Below are 20034 nucleotides of genomic sequence, written 5' to 3'. Positions count from 1 at the left end.
TTCCAGTGACAGTGACAGGGATTGTTGCCATCTCCCATTCCCGGCTTCTTCTTCTACACGGTATGGTGGTGTGGCTTCATTTCTCAGAGAAGAGCCGTGAAAAGGTACAACCATCTTCTCTGATGTGGTTCTGCTTCCCTACTGCGGGACAAAGAGCTCCTGTGGGGCTCTTTTCCTTGGTTGCTGTGTGGTCATCTTGATCTTAGAAAAGAGGCAGCTCATGATGGGGATGAGATTTCAATTGCTCCGGGACCGATGCATCTCCTCACGTGGGCCAGGCCTTCACACACCCAAAGCGGATCCGCCGCGGCGAAAACGATTGACAGCCGGCCTCATGACCCAGGCAGAGACGCAGAAAGAGGCTGAGCAAAGACAGGCCGACATGCCAGAAATCGCCTTGTGCTGCACAGGGCACATTCAGCCAAAGACACACACGCAGAGGGGCACGCACACACTAACCGACAGAGAGAGGGAAAGAAAGACACAGAGACTGAGAGACAGAGAGAGAAGAGAGAATGGGAGACACACACACACGCGCGCACACATACACGCGCACACACACACAGAGAAACAGAGTCATACAGCAGAGGCATGGAAACACACCGCCCCCAGGCAACCCCTGAGGCTGCGGGGTTCTGCTCTCGACGAGAACGACCCTGGGGTGAGAGAACAGCCCAGGGGCACGCAGGCCGACCTGTCCTCGAGATGACGGCGGCACGACTTTTGGGGAGACTCACCCCAACAGCGTCCGGGCAGGCCTGAGGCTGGGATGCCGTGCTGCTTCCCCCGGACTCCGCCTGGGGTTTCCTCATCCTGGTCGGCCCTTTGCGACTCCCGGCATCCGGAGACGTTCCCGTCGACGCCGTGGAGAGGTCCGACCGGAGCCTCAGAGCCCCGCCACCCAAGCACTGCCACGGAGGGCTCTTGCTCTGCCAAGCCTCAGGGACCGGTTTCTAAGACAACCGTGGGAAGCACTGTGACGGCAGAAGCCGCTCGCGCCTCGCGCATGCGCATTGGCTGGACCGACTCGCGCTCGGCTCCTGGCAGTCAGGCTGCGTCCCTTTTAAATAATGCCCCCGCTGCCCAGCTGCAGCGAGGCTCCTGCTGCAGCCGCGGCGGCGTGTGGATACGGGGTCCAGCTTGGGACGCCGTGGGAGATGGGGCCGCCGGTGCCCTGTCTCAGGGCCAAACCCCCAGGAGTCCCGCCCTCAGGATCTCCTTGAGCCGACTTCCACGGAGGGAAGGGGAGCTTCAGGCCGCCTGCTGTGTTCTGGGGACTCCCGTTCAGATCCGATTTTGGCCCCCTCCCAGTGAGATAGGATGGGCTCAGCACATCTGGTGAGGCAGGCAGGGCCTCGCTGCAGCGCAGAATGATCCCATAGGTCTCAAGGCGTAGCGTCAGCTGAAACTTCACTGATCCATCAGCCCTCTGCCTCCCTCCTCCTTCGAAATAGCAGTGGCCTGCTCCGCTTCTAAAAGCCCTGGGGCTCCGGAAAGCCGACCGCGCTTTACAGGACACGTGCAGGCAGGAACAGGGGCGAATCCGAGGTGGAGACCATGTGACCACGCGTGGCACTGGCGTATCCCACAGCAGATGGTGTGAATGTGTGTCACCGGAGGCATACCGGGAGACGGCGAAACAAACGGTGGTGTCCAGGCATGTGCCAGTGGAAGGGGGGAACAAGTGACCTTTCAGTCAATGCCAAGGGAAATCAAAGAACACCTGGGGCTCGGTGGGTGGGGGGCCTGTGCCTGACCCAAGCCAGGTTTTCCAATGCCTATCAGAGGAGCAAAGAATCTTCTGCAGAATTCGCCCCGCCCCCAACCCTCCTCCTCCCTGGTAGCCCTGACGCAACTTCCCCTGCACCCAGCCCCAGCCCCAGCCCCAGCCCCAGCCCCAGCCCAAGACCCAGCCCCAGCCCCAGCCCAGTCCCTCTGGTTCCCTGACATTCGTTTGGGCCACAAGATCAAGGGAGTCAGTCCACCCAGGAGCAGAGGAGAGGATGTCCCTCAAGAATGAGACAGGAAGTGCAGAGGAAATGCGACACCACCTGTCCTAGAAGACAAGGCCAGTCACGGTCGCCTAGCGCTCATTCTAGGCAATCCACCCACCCATGAGGGGAAACATGGAGAACAAGGAAGCTTCCGTGTCTGAGACACGTATGGAAGCCAAGAAATCCAGGGTCATGAGACCTGCCCAATGAAGCAGAAAGACGTTTGGAGAGAGATACCATCATGACACGGATCTGCAGGAAGTGTGTCCCTGACGGACTGGGAAGTCATCTTTGTTGAAGACATTTGGCCAGAGCGAGAGGCATCCAGGCCCCTGAGAAACAGGTGAGGCAGAGCAAGAGGGAGGATAGAGCAGCGGCCAGAGCCCCGGCAGGATACAGCGCCGTGCCACCACCACGGGCATAAGGGGAGGGCTTCCAAAAGGGTGGCTTGTCCAGAGAGGCCAGCGTTCCAGTGACAGTGACAGGGATTGTTGCCATCTCCCATTCCCGGCTTCTTCTTCTACACGGTATGGTGGTGTGGCTTCATTTCTCAGAGAAGAGCCGTGAAAAGGTACAACCATCTTCTCTGATGTGGTTCTGCTTCCCTACTGCGGGACAAAGAGCTCCTGTGGGGCTCTTTTCCTTGGTTGCTGTGTGGTCATCTTGATCTTAGAAAAGAGGCAGCTCATGATGGGGATGAGATTTCAATTGCTCCGGGACCGATGCATCTCCTCACGTGGGCCAGGCCTTCACACACCCAAAGCGGATCCGCGGCGGCGAAAACGATTGACAGCCGGCCTGATGACCCAGGCAGAGACGCAGAAAGAGGCTCAGCAAAGACAGGCCGACATGCCAGAAATCGCCTTGTGCTGCACAGGGCACATTCAGCCAAAGACACACACGCAGAGGGGCACGCACACACTAACCGACAGAGAGAGGGAAAGAAAGACACAGAGACTGAGAGACAGAGAGAGAAGAGAGAATGGGAGACACACACACACGCGCGCACACATACACGCGCACACACACACACACAGAAACAGAGTCATACAGCAGAGGCATGGAAACACACCGCCCCCAGGCAACCCCTGAGGCTGCGGGGTTCTGCTCTCGACGAGAACGACCCTGGGGTGAGAGAACAGCCCAGGGGCATGCAGGCCGACCTGTCCTCGAGATGACGGCGGCACGACTTTTGGGGAGACTCACCCCAACAGCGTCCGGGCAGGCCTGAGGCTGGGATGCCGTGCTGCTTCCCCCGGACTCCGCCTGGGGTTTCCTCATCCTGGTCGGCCCTTTGCGACTCCTGGCATCCGGAGACGTTCCCGTCGACCCCGTGGAGAGGTCCGAGCGGAGCCTCAGAGCCCCGCCACCCAAGCACTGCCACGGAGGGCTCCTGCTCTGCCAAGCCTCAGGGACCGGTTTCTAAGACAACCGTGGGAAGCACTGTGACGGCAGAAGCCGCTCGCGCCTCGCGCATGCGCATTGGCTGGACCGACTCGCGCTCGGCTCCTGGCAGTCAGGCTGCGTCCCCTTTAAATAATGCCCCCGCTGCCCGGCTGCAGCGAGGCTCCTGCTGCAGCCGCGGCGGCGTGTGGATACGGGGTCCAGCTTGGGACGCCGTGGGAGATGGGGCCGCCGGTGCCCTGTCTCAGGGCCAAACCCCCAGGAGTCCCGCCCTCAGGATCTCCTTGAGCCGACTTCCACGGATGGAAGGGGAGCTTCAGGACGCCTGCTGTGTTCTGGGGACTCCCGTTCAGATCCGATTTTGGCCCCCTCCCAGTGAGATAGGTTGGGATCACCACATCTGGTGAGGCAGGCAGGGCCTCGCTGCAGTGCAGAATGATCCCATAGGTCTCAAGGCCGTAGCGTCAGCTGAAACTTCACTGATCCATCAGCCCTCTGCCTCCCTCCTCCTTCGAAAGAGCAGTGGCCTACTCCGCTTCTAAAAGCCCTGGGGCTCCGGAAAGCCGACCGCGCTTTACAGGACACGTGCAGGCAGGAACAGGGGCGAATCCGAGGTGGAGACCATGTGACCACGCGTGGCACTGGCGTATCCCACAGCAGATGGTGTGAATGTGTGTCACCGGAGGCATACCGGGAGACGGCGAAACAAACGGTGGTGTCCAGGCATGTGCCAGTGGAAGGGGGGAACAAGTGACCTTTCGGTCAATGCCAAGGGAAATAAAAGAACACCTGGGGTTCGGTGGGTGGGGGGCCTGTGCCTGACCCAAGCCAGGTTTTCCAATGCCTATCAGAGGAGCAAAGAATCTTCTGCAGAATTCGCCCCGCCCCCAACCCTCCTCCTCCCTGGTAGCCCTGATGCAACTTCCTCTGCACCCAGCCCCAGCCCCAGCCCCAGCCCCAGCCCCAGCCCCAGCCCCAGCCCAGTCCCTCTGGTTCCCTGACATTCGTTTGGGCCACAAGATCAAGGGAGTCAGTCCACCCAGGAGCAGAGGAGAGGATGTCCCTCAAGAATGAGACAGGAAGTGCAGAGGAAATGCGACACCACCTGTCCTAGAAGACAAGGCCAGTCACGGTCGCCTAGCGCTCATTCTAGGCAATCCACCCACCCATGAGGGGAAACATGGAGAACAAGGAAGCTTCCCTGTCTGAGACACGTATGGAAGCCAAGAAATCCAGGGTCATGAGACCTGCCCAATGAAGCAGAAAGACGTTTGGAGAGAGATACCATCATGACACGGATCTGCAGGAAGTGTGTCCCTGACGGACTGGGAAGTCATCTTTGTTGAAGACATTTGGCCAGAGCGAGAGGCATCCAGGCCCCTGAGAAACAGGTGAGGCAGAGCAAGAGGGAGGATAGAGCAGCGGCCAGAGCCCCGGCAGGATACAGCGCCGTGCCACCACCACGGGCATAAGGGGAGGGCTTCCAAAAGGGTGGCTTGTCCAGAGAGGCCAGCGTTCCAGTGACAGTGACAGGGATTGTTGCCATCTCCCATTCCCGGCTTCTTCTTCTACACGGTATGGTGGTGTGGCTTCATTTCTCAGAGAAGAGCCGTGAAAAGGTACAACCATCTTCTCTGATGTGGTTCTGCTTCCCTACTGCGGGACAAAGAGCTCCTGTGGGGCTCTTTTCCTTGGTTGCTGTGTGGTCATCTTGATCTTAGAAAAGAGGCAGCTCATGATGGGGATGAGATTTCAATTGCTCCGGGACCGATGCATCTCCTCACGTGGGCCAGGCCTTCACACACCCAAAGCGGATCCGCGGCGGCGAAAACGATTGACAGCCGGCCTCATGACCCAGGCAGAGACGCAGAAAGAGGCTCAGCAAAGACAGGCCGACATGCCAGAAATCGCCTTGTGCTGCACAGGGCACATTCAGCCAAAGACACACACGCAGAGGGGCACGCACACACTAACCGACAGAGAGAGGGAAAGAAAGACACAGAGACTGAGAGACAGAGAGAGAAGAGAGAATGGGAGACACACACACACGCGCGCACACATACACGCGCACACACACACACACAGAAACAGAGTCATACAGCAGAGGCATGGAAACACACCGCCCCCAGGCAACCCCTGAGGCTGCGGGGTTCTGCTCTCGACGAGAACGACCCTGGGGTGAGAGAACAGCCCAGGGGCACGCAGGCCGACCTGTCCTCGAGATGACGGCGGCACGACTTTTGGGGAGACTCACCCCAACAGCGTCCGGGCAGGCCTGAGGCTGGGATGCCGTGCTGCTTCCCCCGGACTCCGCCTGGGGTTTCCTCATCCTGGTCGGCCCTTTGCGACTCCTGGCATCCGGAGACGTTCCCGTCGACGCCGTGGAGAGGTCCGAACGGAGCCTCAGAGCCCCGCCACCCAAGCACTGCCACGGAGGGCTCTTGCTCTGCCAAGCCTCAGGGACCGGTTTCTAAGACAACCGTGGGAAGCACTGTGACGGCAGAAGCCGCTCGCGCCTCGCGCATGCGCATTGGCTGGACCGACTCGCGCTCGGCTCCTGGCAGTCAGGCTGCGTCCCCTTTAAATAATGCCCCCGCTGCCCGGCTGCAGCGAGGCTCCTGCTGCAGCCGCGGCGGCGTGTGGATACGGGGTCCAGCTTGGGACGCCGTGGGAGATGGGGCCGCCGGTGCCCTGTCTCAGGGCCAAACCCCCAGGAGTCCCGCCCTCAGGATCTCCTTGAGCCGACTTCCACGGAGGGAAGGGGAGCTTCAGGACGCCTGCTGTGTTCTGGGGACTCCCGTTCAGATCCGATTTTGGCCCCCTCCCAGTGAGATAGGATGGGCTCAGCACATCTGGTGAGGCAGGCAGGGCCTCGCTGCAGCGCAGAATGATCCCATAGGTCTCAAGGCGTAGCGTCAGCTGAAACTTCACTGATCCATCAGCCCTCTGCCTCCCTCCTCCTTCGAAAGAGCAGTGGCCTGCTCCGCTTCTAAAAGCCCTGGGGCTCCGGAAAGCCGACCGCGCTTTACAGGACACGTGCAGGCAGGAACAGGGGCGAATCCGAGGTGGAGACCATGTGACCACGCGTGGCACTGGCGTATCCCACAGCAGATGGTGTGAATGTGTGTCACCGGAGGCATACCGGGAGACGGCGAAACAAACGGTGGTGTCCAGGCATGTGCCAGTGGAAGGGGGGAACAAGTGACCTTTCGGTCAATGCCAAGGGAAATCAAAGAACACCTGGGGCTCGGTGGGTGGGGGGCCTGTGCCTGACCCAAGCCAGGTTTTCCAATGCCTATCAGAGGAGCAAAGAATCTTCTGCAGAATTCGCCCCGCCCCCAACCCTCCTCCTCCCTGGTAGCCCTGATGCAACTTCCTCTGCACCCAGCCCCAGCCCCAGCCCCAGCCCCAGCCCCAGCCCCAGCCCCAGCCCAGTCCCTCTGGTTCCCTGACATTCGTTTGGGCCACAAGATCAAGGGAGTCAGTCCACCCAGGAGCAGAGGAGAGGATGTCCCTCAAGAATGAGACAGGAAGTGCAGAGGAAATGCGACACCACCTGTCCTAGAAGACAAGGCCAGTCACGGTCGCCTAGCGCTCATTCTAGGCAATCCACCCACCCATGAGGGGAAACATGGAGAACAAGGAAGCTTCCCTGTCTGAGACACGTATGGAAGCCAAGAAATCCAGGGTCATGAGACCTGCCCAATGAAGCAGAAAGACGTTTGGAGAGAGATACCATCATGACACGGATCTGCAGGAAGTGTGTCCCTGACGGACTGGGAAGTCATCTTTGTTGAAGACATTTGGCCAGAGCGAGAGGCATCCAGGCCCCTGAGAAACAGGTGAGGCAGAGCAAGAGGGAGGATAGAGCAGCGGCCAGAGCCCCGGCAGGATACAGCGCCGTGTCACCACCACGGGCATAAGGGGAGGGCTTCCAAAAGGGTGGCTTGTCCAGAGAGGCCAGCGTTCCAGTGACAGTGACAGGGATTGTTGCCATCTCCCATTCCCGGCTTCTTCTTCTACACGGTATGGTGGTGTGGCTTCATTTCTCAGAGAAGAGCCGTGAAAAGGTACAACCATCTTCTCTGATGTGGTTCTGCTTCCCTACTGCGGGACAAAGAGCTCCTGTGGGGCTCTTTTCCTTGGTTGCTGTGTGGTCATCTTGATCTTAGAAAAGAGGCAGCTCATGATGGGGATGAGATTTCAATTGCTCCGGGACCGATGCATCTCCTCACGTGGGCCAGGCCTTCACACACCCAAAGCGGATCCGCGGCGGCGAAAACGATTGACAGCCGGCCTGATGACCCAGGCAGAGACGCAGAAAGAGGCTCAGCAAAGACAGGCCGACATGCCAGAAATCGCCTTGTGCTGCACAGGGCACATTCAGCCAAAGACACACACGCAGAGGGGCACGCACACACTAACCGACAGAGAGAGGGAAAGAAAGACACAGAGACTGAGAGACAGAGAGAGAAGAGAGAATGGGAGACACACACACACGCGCGCACACATACACGCGCACACACACACACACAGAAACAGAGTCATACAGCAGAGGCATGGAAACACACCGCCCCCAGGCAACCCCTGAGGCTGCGGGGTTCTGCTCTCGACGAGAACGACCCTGGGGTGAGAGAACAGCCCAGGGGCATGCAGGCCGACCTGTCCTCGAGATGACGGCGGCACGACTTTTGGGGAGACTCACCCCAACAGCGTCCGGGCAGGCCTGAGGCTGGGATGCCGTGCTGCTTCCCCCGGACTCCGCCTGGGGTTTCCTCATCCTGGTCGGCCCTTTGCGACTCCTGGCATCCGGAGACGTTCCCGTCGACCCCGTGGAGAGGTCCGAGCGGAGCCTCAGAGCCCCGCCACCCAAGCACTGCCACGGAGGGCTCCTGCTCTGCCAAGCCTCAGGGACCGGTTTCTAAGACAACCGTGGGAAGCACTGTGACGGCAGAAGCCGCTCGCGCCTCGCGCATGCGCATTGGCTGGACCGACTCGCGCTCGGCTCCTGGCAGTCAGGCTGCGTCCCCTTTAAATAATGCCCCCGCTGCCCGGCTGCAGCGAGGCTCCTGCTGCAGCCGCGGCGGCGTGTGGATACGGGGTCCAGCTTGGGACGCCGTGGGAGATGGGGCCGCCGGTGCCCTGTCTCAGGGCCAAACCCCCAGGAGTCCCGCCCTCAGGATCTCCTTGAGCCGACATCCACGGATGGAAGGGGAGCTTCAGGACGCCTGCTGTGTTCTGGGGACTCCCGTTCAGATCCGATTTTGGCCCCCTCCCAGTGAGATAGGTTGGGATCACTACATCTGGTGAGGCAGGCAGGGCCTCGCTGCAGTGCAGAATGATCCCATAGGTCTCAAGGCCGTAGCGTCAGCTGAAACTTCACTGATCCATCAGCCCTCTGCCTCCCTCCTCCTTCGAAAGAGCAGTGGCCTACTCCGCTTCTAAAAGCCCTGGGGCTCCGGAAAGCCGACCGCGCTTTACAGGACACGTGCAGGCAGGAACAGGGGCGAATCCGAGGTGGAGACCATGTGACCACGCGTGGCACTGGCGTATCCCACAGCAGATGGTGTGAATGTGTGTCACCGGAGGCATACCGGGAGACGGCGAAACAAACGGTGGTGTCCAGGCATGTGCCAGTGGAAGGGGGGAACAAGTGACCTTTCGGTCAATGCCAAGGGAAATCAAAGAACACCTGGGGTTCGGTGGGTGGGGGGCCTGTGCCTGACCCAAGCCAGGTTTTCCAATGCCTATCAGAGGAGCAAAGAATCTTCTGCAGAATTCGCCCCGCCCCCAACCCTCCTCCTCCCTGGTAGCCCTGATGCAACTTCCTCTGCACCCAGCCCCAGCCCCAGCCCCAGCCCCAGCCCCAGCCCCAGCCCCAGCCCAGTCCCTCTGGTTCCCTGACATTCGTTTGGGCCACAAGATCAAGGGAGTCAGTCCACCCAGGAGCAGAGGAGAGGATGTCCCTCAAGAATGAGACAGGAAGTGCAGAGGAAATGCGACACCACCTGTCCTAGAAGACAAGGCCAGTCACGGTCGCCTAGCGCTCATTCTAGGCAATCCACCCACCCATGAGGGGAAACATGGAGAACAAGGAAGCTTCCCTGTCTGAGACACGTATGGAAGCCAAGAAATCCAGGGTCATGAGACCTGCCCAATGAAGCAGAAAGACGTTTGGAGAGAGATACCATCATGACACGGATCTGCAGGAAGTGTGTCCCTGACGGACTGGGAAGTCATCTTTGTTGAAGACATTTGGCCAGAGCGAGAGGCATCCAGGCCCCTGAGAAACAGGTGAGGCAGAGCAAGAGGGAGGATAGAGCAGCGGCCAGAGCCCCGGCAGGATACAGCGCCGTGCCACCACCACGGGCATAAGGGGAGGGCTTCCAAAAGGGTGGCTTGTCCAGAGAGGCCAGCGTTCCAGTGACAGTGACAGGGATTGTTGCCATCTCCCATTCCCGGCTTCTTCTTCTACACGGTATGGTGGTGTGGCTTCATTTCTCAGAGAAGAGCCGTGAAAAGGTACAACCATCTTCTCTGATGTGGTTCTGCTTCCCTACTGCGGGACAAAGAGCTCCTGTGGGGCTCTTTTCCTTGGTTGCTGTGTGGTCATCTTGATCTTAGAAAAGAGGCAGCTCATGATGGGGATGAGATTTCAATTGCTCCGGGACCGATGCATCTCCTCACGTGGGCCAGGCCTTCACACACCCAAAGCGGATCCGCGGCGGCGAAAACGATTGACAGCCGGCCTCATGACCCAGGCAGAGACGCAGAAAGAGGCTCAGCAAAGACAGGCCGACATGCCAGAAATCGCCTTGTGCTGCACAGGGCACATTCAGCCAAAGACACACACGCAGAGGGGCACGCACACACTAACCGACAGAGAGAGGGAAAGAAAGACACAGAGACTGAGAGACAGAGAGAGAAGAGAGAATGGGAGACACACACACACGCGCGCACACATACACGCGCACACACACACACACAGAAACAGAGTCATACAGCAGAGGCATGGAAACACACCGCCCCCAGGCAACCCCTGAGGCTGCGGGGTTCTGCTCTCGACGAGAACGACCCTGGGGTGAGAGAACAGCCCAGGGGCACGCAGGCCGACCTGTCCTCGAGATGACGGCGGCACGACTTTTGGGGAGACTCACCCCAACAGCGTCCGGGCAGGCCTGAGGCTGGGATGCCGTGCTGCTTCCCCCGGACTCCGCCTGGGGTTTCCTCATCCTGGTCGGCCCTTTGCGACTCCTGGCATCCGGAGACGTTCCCGTCGACGCCGTGGAGAGGTCCGAACGGAGCCTCAGAGCCCCGCCACCCAAGCACTGCCACGGAGGGCTCTTGCTCTGCCAAGCCTCAGGGACCGGTTTCTAAGACAACCGTGGGAAGCACTGTGACGGCAGAAGCCGCTCGCGCCTCGCGCATGCGCATTGGCTGGACCGACTCGCGCTCGGCTCCTGGCAGTCAGGCTGCGTCCCCTTTAAATAATGCCCCCGCTGCCCGGCTGCAGCGAGGCTCCTGCTGCAGCCGCGGCGGCGTGTGGATACGGGGTCCAGCTTGGGACGCCGTGGGAGATGGGGCCGCCGGTGCCCTGTCTCAGGGCCAAACCCCCAGGAGTCCCGCCCTCAGGATCTCCTTGAGCCGACTTCCACGGAGGGAAGGGGAGCTTCAGGACGCCTGCTGTGTTCTGGGGACTCCCGTTCAGATCCGATTTTGGCCCCCTCCCAGTGAGATAGGATGGGCTCAGCACATCTGGTGAGGCAGGCAGGGCCTCGCTGCAGCGCAGAATGATCCCATAGGTCTCAAGGCGTAGCGTCAGCTGAAACTTCACTGATCCATCAGCCCTCTGCCTCCCTCCTCCTTCGAAAGAGCAGTGGCCTGCTCCGCTTCTAAAAGCCCTGGGGCTCCGGAAAGCCGACCGCGCTTTACAGGACACGTGCAGGCAGGAACAGGGGCGAATCCGAGGTGGAGACCATGTGACCACGCGTGGCACTGGCGTATCCCACAGCAGATGGTGTGAATGTGTGTCACCGGAGGCATACCGGGAGACGGCGAAACAAACGGTGGTGTCCAGGCATGTGCCAGTGGAAGGGGGGAACAAGTGACCTTTCGGTCAATGCCAAGGGAAATCAAAGAACACCTGGGGCTCGGTGGGTGGGGGGCCTGTGCCTGACCCAAGCCAGGTTTTCCAATGCCTATCAGAGGAGCAAAGAATCTTCTGCAGAATTCGCCCCGCCCCCAACCCTCCTCCTCCCTGGTAGCCCTGATGCAACTTCCTCTGCACCCAGCCCCAGCCCCAGCCCCAGCCCCAGCCCCAGCCCCAGCCCCAGCCCAGTCCCTCTGGTTCCCTGACATTCGTTTGGGCCACAAGATCAAGGGAGTCAGTCCACCCAGGAGCAGAGGAGAGGATGTCCCTCAAGAATGAGACAGGAAGTGCAGAGGAAATGCGACACCACCTGTCCTAGAAGACAAGGCCAGTCACGGTCGCCTAGCGCTCATTCTAGGCAATCCACCCACCCATGAGGGGAAACATGGAGAACAAGGAAGCTTCCCTGTCTGAGACACGTATGGAAGCCAAGAAATCCAGGGTCATGAGACCTGCCCAATGAAGCAGAAAGACGTTTGGAGAGATATACCATCATGACACGGATCTGCAGGAAGTGTGTCCCTGACGGACTGGGAAGTCATCTTTGTTGAAGACATTTGGCCAGAGCGAGAGGCATCCAGGCCCCTGAGAAACAGGTGAGGCAGAGCAAGAGGGAGGATAGAGCAGTGGCCAGAGCCCCGGCAGGATACAGCGCCGTGCCACCACCACGGGCATAAGGGGAGGGCTTCCAAAAGGGTGGCTTGTCCAGAGAGGCCAGCGTTCCAGTGACAGTGACAGGGATTGTTGCCATCTCCCATTCCCGGCTTCTTCTTCTACACGGTATGGTGGTGTGGCTTCATTTCTCAGAGAAGAGCCGTGAAAAGGTACAACCATCTTCTCTGATGTGGTTCTGCTTCCCTACTGCGGGACAAAGAGCTCCTGTGGGGCTCTTTTCCTTGGTTGCTGTGTGGTCATCTTGATCTTAGAAAAGAGGCAGCTCATGATGGGGATGAGATTTCAATTGCTCCGGGACCGATGCATCTCCTCACGTGGGCCAGGCCTTCACACACCCAAAGCGGATCCGCGGCGGCGAAAACGATTGACAGCCGGCCTCATGACCCAGGCAGAGACGCAGAAAGAGGCTCAGCAAAGACAGGCCGACATGCCAGAAATCGCCTTGTGCTGCACAGGGCACATTCAGCCAAAGACACACACGCAGAGGGGCACGCACACACTAACCGACAGAGAGAGGGAAAGAAAGACACAGAGACTGAGAGACAGAGAGAGAAGAGAGAATGGGAGACACACACACACGCGCGCACACATACACGCGCACACACACACACACAGAAACAGAGTCATACAGCAGAGGCATGGAAACACACCCCCCCCCAGGTAACCCCTGAGGCTGCGGGGTTCTGCTCTCGACGAGAACGACCCTGGGGTGAGAGAACAGCCCAGGGGCACGCAGGCCGACCTGTCCTCGAGATGACGGCGGCACGACTTTTGGGGAGACTCACCCCAACAGCGTCCGGGCAGGCCTGAGGCTGGGATGCCGTGCTGCTTCCCCCGGACTCCGCCTGGGGTTTCCTCATCCTGGTCGGCCCTTTGCGACTCCTGGCATCCGGAGACGTTCCCGTCGACCCCGTGGAGAGGTCCGAGCGGAGCCTCAGAGCCCCGCCACCCAAGCACTGCCACGGAGGGCTCCTGCTCTGCCAAGCCTCAGGGACCGGTTTCTAAGACAACCGTGGGAAGCACTGTGACGGCAGAAGCCGCTCGCGCCTCGCGCATGCGCATTGGCTGGACCGACTCGCGCTCGGCTCCTGGCAGTCAGGCTGCGTCCCCTTTAAATAATGCCCCCGCTGCCCGGCTGCAGCGAGGCTCCTGCTGCAGCCGCGGCGGCGTGTGGATACGGGGTCCAGCTTGGGACGCCGTGGGAGATGGGGCCGCCGGTGCCCTGTCTCAGGGCCAAACGCCCAGGAGTCCCGCCCTCAGGATCTCCTTGAGCCGACTTCCACGGATGGAAGGGGAGCTTCAGGACGCCTGCTGTGTTCTGGGGACTCCCGTTCAGATCCGATTTTGGCCCCCTCCCAGTGAGATAGGTTGGGATCACCACATCTGGTGAGGCAGGCAGGGCCTCGCTGCAGCGCAGAATGATCCCATAGGTCTCAAGGCCGTAGCGTCAGCTGAAACTTCACTGATCCATCAGCCCTCTGCCTCCCTCCTCCTTCGAAAGAGCAGTGGCCTACTCCGCTTCTAAAAGCCCTGGGGCTCCGGAAAGCCGACCGCGCTTTACAGGACACGTGCAGGCAGGAACAGGGGCGAATCCGAGGTGGAGACCATGTGACCACGCGTGGCACTGGCGTATCCCACAGCAGATGGTGTGAATGTGTGTCACCGGAGGCATACCGGGAGACGGCGAAACAAACGGTGGTGTCCAGGCATGTGCCAGTGGAAGGGGGGAACAAGTGACCTTTCGGTCAATGCCAAGGGAAATCAAAGAACACCTGGGGTTCGGTGGGTGGGGGGCCTGTGCCTGACCCAAGCCAGGTTTTCCAATGCCTATCAGAGGAGCAAAGAATCTTCTGCAGAATTCGCCCCGCCCCCAACCCTCCTCCTCCCTGGTAGCCCTGATGCAACTTCCTCTGCACCCAGCCCCAGCCCCAGCCCCAGCCCCAGCCCCAGCCCCAGCCCCAGCCCAGTCCCTCTGGTTCCCTGACATTCGTTTGGGCCACAAGATCAAGGGAGTCAGTCCACCCAGGAGCAGAGGAGAGGATGTCCCTCAAGAATGAGACAGGAAGTGCAGAGGAAATGCGACACCACCTGTCCTAGAAGACAAGGCCAGTCACGGTCGCCTAGCGCTCATTCTAGGCAATCCACCCACCCATGAGGGGAAACATGGAAAACAAGGAAGCTTCCCTGTCTGAGACACGTATGGAAGCCAAGAAATCCAGGGTCATGAGACCTGCCCAATGAAGCAGAAAGACGTTTGGAGAGAGATACCATCATGACACGGATCTGCAGGAAGTGTGTCCCTGACGGACTGGGAAGTCATCTTTGTTGAAGACATTTGGCCAGAGCGAGAGGCATCCAGGCCCCTGAGAAACAGGTGAGGCAGAGCAAGAGGGAGGATAGAGCAGCGGCCAGAGCCCCGGCAGGATACAGCGCCGTGCCACCACCACGGGCATAAGGGGAGGGCTTCCAAAAGGGTGGCTTGTCCAGAGAGGCCAGCGTTCCAGTGACAGTGACAGGGATTGTTGCCATCTCCCATTCCCGGCTTCTTCTTCTACACGGTATGGTGGTGTGGCTTCATTTCTCAGAGAAGAGCCGTGAAAAGGTACAACCATCTTCTCTGATGTGGTTCTGCTTCCCTACTGCGGGACAAAGAGCTCCTGTGGGGCTCTTTTCCTTGGTTGCTGTGTGGTCATCTTGATCTTAGAAAAGAGGCAGCTCATGATGGGGATGAGATTTCAATTGCTCCGGGACCGATGCATCTCCTCACGTGGGCCAGGCCTTCACACACCCAAAGCGGATCCGCGGCGGCGAAAACGATTGACAGCCGGCCTCATGACCCAGGCAGAGACGCAGAAAGAGGCTGAGCAAAGACAGGCCGACATGCCAGAAATCGCCTTGTGCTACACAGGGCACATTCAGCCAAAGACACACACGCAGAGGGGCACGCACACACTAACCGACAGAGAGAGGGAAAGAAAGACACAGAGACTGAGAGACAGAGAGAGAAGAGAGAATGGGAGACACACACACACGCGCGCACACATACACGCGCACACACACACACACAGAAACAGTCATACAGCAGAGGCATGGAAACACACTGCCCCCAGGCAACCCCTGAGGCTGCGGGGTTCTGCTCTCGACGAGAACGACCCTGGGGTGAGAGAACAGCCCAGGGGCACGCAGGCCGACCTGTCCTCGAGATGACGGCGGCACGACTTTTGGGGAGACTCACCCCAACAGCGTCCGGGCAGGCCTGAGGCTGGGATGCCGTGCTGCTTCCCCCGGACTCCGCCTGGGGTTTCCTCATCCTGGTCGGCCCTTTGCGACTCCTGGCATCCGGAGACGTTCCCGTCGACGCCGTGGAGAGGTCCGAAAGGAGCCTCAGAGCCCCGCCACCCAAGCACTGCCACGGAGGGCTCTTGCTCTGCCAAGCCTCAGGGACCGGTTTCTAAGACAACCGTGGGAAGCACTGTGACGGCAGAAGCCGCTCGCGCCTCGCGCATGCGCATTGGCTGGACCGACTCGCGCTCGGCTCCTGGCAGTCAGGCTGCGTCCCCTTTAAATAATGCCCCCGCTGCCCGGCTGCAGCGAGGCTCCTGCTGCAGCCGCGGCGGCGTGTGGATACGGGGTCCAGCTTGGGACGCCGTGGGAGATGGGGCCGCCGGTGCCCTGTCTCAGGGCCAAACCCCCAGGAGTCCCGCCCTCAGGATCTCCTTGAGCCGACTTCCACGGAGGGAAGGGGAGCTTCAGGACGCCTGCTGTGTTCTGGGGACTCCCGTTCAGATCCGATTTTGGCCCCCTCCCAGTGAGATAGGATGGGCTCAGCACATCTGGTGAGGCAGGCAGGGCCTCGCTGCAGCGCAGAATGATCCCATAGGTCTCAAGGCGTAGCGTCAGCTGAAACTTCACTGATCCATCAGCCCTCTGCCTCCCTCCTCCTTCGAAAGAGCAGTGGCCTGCTCCGCTTCTAAAAGCCCTGGGGCTCCGGAAAGCCGACCGCGCTTTACAGGACACGTGCAGGCAGGAACAGGGGCGAATCCGAGGTGGAGACCATGTGACCACGCGTGGCACTGGCGTATCCCACAGCAGATGGTGTGAATGTGTGTCACCGGAGGCATACCGGGAGACGGCGAAACAAACGGTGGTGTCCAGGCATGTGCCAGTGGAAGGGGGGAACAAGTGACCTTTCGGTCAATGCCAAGGGAAATCAAAGAACACCTGGGGCTCGGTGGGTGGGGGGCCTGTGCCTGACCAAAGCCAGGTTTACCAATGCCTATCAGAGGAGCAAAGAATCTTCTGCAGAATTCGCCCCGCCCCCAACCCTCCTCCTCCCTGGTAGCCCTGACGCAACTTCCCCTGCACCCAGCCCCAGCCCCAGCCCCAGCCCCAGCCCCAGCCCCAGCCCCAGCCCAGTCCCTCTGGTTCCCTGACATTCGTTTGGGCCACAAGATCAAGGGAGTCAGTCCACCCAGGAGCAGAGGAGAGGATGTCCCTCAAGAATGAGACAGGAAGTGCAGAGGAAATGCGACACCACCTGTCCTAGAAGACAAGGCCAGTCACGGTCGCCTAGCGCTCATTCTAGGCAATCCACCCACCCATGAGGGGAAACATGGAGAACAAGGAAGCTTCCCTGTCTGAGACACGTATGGAAGCCAAGAAATCCAGGGTCATGAGACCTGCCCAATGAAGCAGAAAGACGTTTGGAGAGAGATACCATCATGACACGGATCTGCAGGAAGTGTGTTCCTGACGGACTGGGAAGTCATCTTTGTTGAAGACATTTGGCCAGAGCGAGAGGCATCCAGGCCCCTGAGAAACAGGTGAGGCAGAGCAAGAGGGAGGATAGAGCAGCGGCCAGAGCCCCGGCAGGATACAGCGCCGTGCCACCACCACGGGCATAAGGGGAGGGCTTCCAAAAGGGTGGCTTGTCCAGAGAGGCCAGCGTTCCAGTGACAGTGACAGGGATTGTTGCCATCTCCCATTCCCGGCTTCTTCTTCTACACGGTATGGTGGTGTGGCTTCATTTCTCAGAGAAGAGCCGTGAAAAGGTACAACCATCTTCTCTGATGTGGTTCTGCTTCCCTACTGCGGGACAAAGAGCTCCTGTGGGGCTCTTTTCCTTGGTTGCTGTGTGGTCATCTTGATCTTAGAAAAGAGGCAGCTCATGATGGGGATGAGATTTCAATTGCTCCGGGACCGATGCATCTCCTCACGTGGGCCAGGCCTTCACACACCCAAAGCGGATCCGCGGCGGCGAAAACGATTGACAGCCGGCCTCATGACCCAGGCAGAGACGCAGAAAGAGGCTGAGCAAAGACAGGCCGACATGCCAGAAATCGCCTTGTGCTGCACAGGGCACATTCAGCCAAAGACACACACGCAGAGGGGCACGCACACACTAACCGACAGAGAGAGGGAAAGAAAGACACAGAGACTGAGAGACAGAGAGAGAAGAGAGAATGGGAGACACACACACACGCGCGCACACATACACGCGCACACACACACACACAGAAACAGAGTCATACAGCAGAGGCATGGAAACACACCCCCCCCCAGGTAACCCCTGAGGCTGCGGGGTTCTGCTCTCGACGAGAACGACCCTGGGGTGAGAGAACAGCCCAGGGGCACGCAGGCCGACCTGTCCTCGAGATGACGGCGGCACGACTTTTGGGGAGACTCACCCCAACAGCGTCCGGGCAGGCCTGAGGCTGGGATGCCGTGCTGCTTCCCCCGGACTCCGCCTGGGGTTTCCTCATCCTGGTCGGCCCTTTGCGACTCCTGGCATCCGGAGACGTTCCCGTCGACCCCGTGGAGAGGTCCGAGCGGAGCCTCAGAGCCCCGCCACCCAAGCACTGCCACGGAGGGCTCCTGCTCTGCCAAGCCTCAGGGACCGGTTTCTAAGACAACCGTGGGAAGCACTGTGACGGCAGAAGCCGCTCGCGCCTCGCGCATGCGCATTGGCTGGACCGACTCGCGCTCGGCTCCTGGCAGTCAGGCTGCGTCCCCTTTAAATAATGCCCCCGCTGCCCGGCTGCAGCGAGGCTCCTGCTGCAGCCGCGGCGGCGTGTGGATACGGGGTCCAGCTTGGGACGCCGTGGGAGATGGGGCCGCCGGTGCCCTGTCTCAGGGCCAAACGCCCAGGAGTCCCGCCCTCAGGATCTCCTTGAGCCGACTTCCACGGATGGAAGGGGAGCTTCAGGACGCCTGCTGTGTTCTGGGGACTCCCGTTCAGATCCGATTTTGGCCCCCTCCCAGTGAGATAGGTTGGGATCACCACATCTGGTGAGGCAGGCAGGGCCTCGCTGCAGCGCAGAATGATCCCATAGGTCTCAAGGCCGTAGCGTCAGCTGAAACTTCACTGATCCATCAGCCCTCTGCCTCCCTCCTCCTTCGAAAGAGCAGTGGCCTACTCCGCTTCTAAAAGCCCTGGGGCTCCGGAAAGCCGACCGCGCTTTACAGGACACGTGCAGGCAGGAACAGGGGCGAATCCGAGGTGGAGACCATGTGACCACGCGTGGCACTGGCGTATCCCACAGCAGATGGTGTGAATGTGTGTCACCGGAGGCATACCGGGAGACGGCGAAACAAACGGTGGTGTCCAGGCATGTGCCAGTGGAAGGGGGGAACAAGTGACCTTTCGGTCAATGCCAAGGGAAATCAAAGAACACTTGGGGTTCGGTGGGTGGGGGGCCTGTGCCTGACCCAAGCCAGGTTTTCCAATGCCTATCAGAGGAGCAAAGAATCTTCTGCAGAATTCGCCCCGCCCCCAACCCTCCTCCTCCCTGGTAGCCCTGATGCAACTTCCTCTGCACCCAGCCCCAGCCCCAGCCCCAGCCCCAGCCCCAGCCCCAGCCCCAGCCCAGTCCCTCTGGTTCCCTGACATTCGTTTGGGCCACAAGATCAAGGGAGTCAGTCCACCCAGGAGCAGAGGAGAGGATGTCCCTCAAGAATGAGACAGGAAGTGCAGAGGAAATGCGACACCACCTGTCCTAGAAGACAAGGCCAGTCACGGTCGCCTAGCGCTCATTCTAGGCAATCCACCCACCCATGAGGGGAAACATGGAAAACAAGGAAGCTTCCCTGTCTGAGACACGTATGGAAGCCAAGAAATCCAGGGTCATGAGACCTGCCCAATGAAGCAGAAAGACGTTTGGAGAGAGATACCATCATGACACGGATCTGCAGGAAGTGTGTCCCTGACGGACTGGGAAGTCATCTTTGTTGAAGACATTTGGCCAGAGCGAGAGGCATCCAGGCCCCTGAGAAACAGGTGAGGCAGAGCAAGAGGGAGGATAGAGCAGCGGCCAGAGCCCCGGCAGGATACAGCGCCGTGCCACCACCACGGGCATAAGGGGAGGGCTTCCAAAAGGGTGGCTTGTCCAGAGAGGCCAGCGTTCCAGTGACAGTGACAGGGATTGTTGCCATCTCCCATTCCCGGCTTCTTCTTCTACACGGTATGGTGGTGTGGCTTCATTTCTCAGAGAAGAGCCGTGAAAAGGTACAACCATCTTCTCTGATGTGGTTCTGCTTCCCTACTGCGGGACAAAGAGCTCCTGTGGGGCTCTTTTCCTTGGTTGCTGTGTGGTCATCTTGATCTTAGAAAAGAGGCAGCTCATGATGGGGATGAGATTTCAATTGCTCCGGGACCGATGCATCTCCTCACGTGGGCCAGGCCTTCACACACCCAAAGCGGATCCGCGGCGGCGAAAACGATTGACAGCCGGCCTCATGACCCAGGCAGAGACGGAGAAAGAGGCTGAGCAAAGACAGGCCGACATGCCAGAAATCGCCTTGTGCTGCACAGGG

The sequence above is a fragment of the Pongo abelii genome, chromosome 19 (genome assembly GCF_028885655.2).
Source record: "Pongo abelii isolate AG06213 chromosome 19, NHGRI_mPonAbe1-v2.0_pri, whole genome shotgun sequence".
NCBI classification, from domain to species: Eukaryota; Metazoa; Chordata; class Mammalia; order Primates; family Hominidae; genus Pongo; species Pongo abelii.
This window is presented reverse-complemented; position numbering follows the sequence as displayed.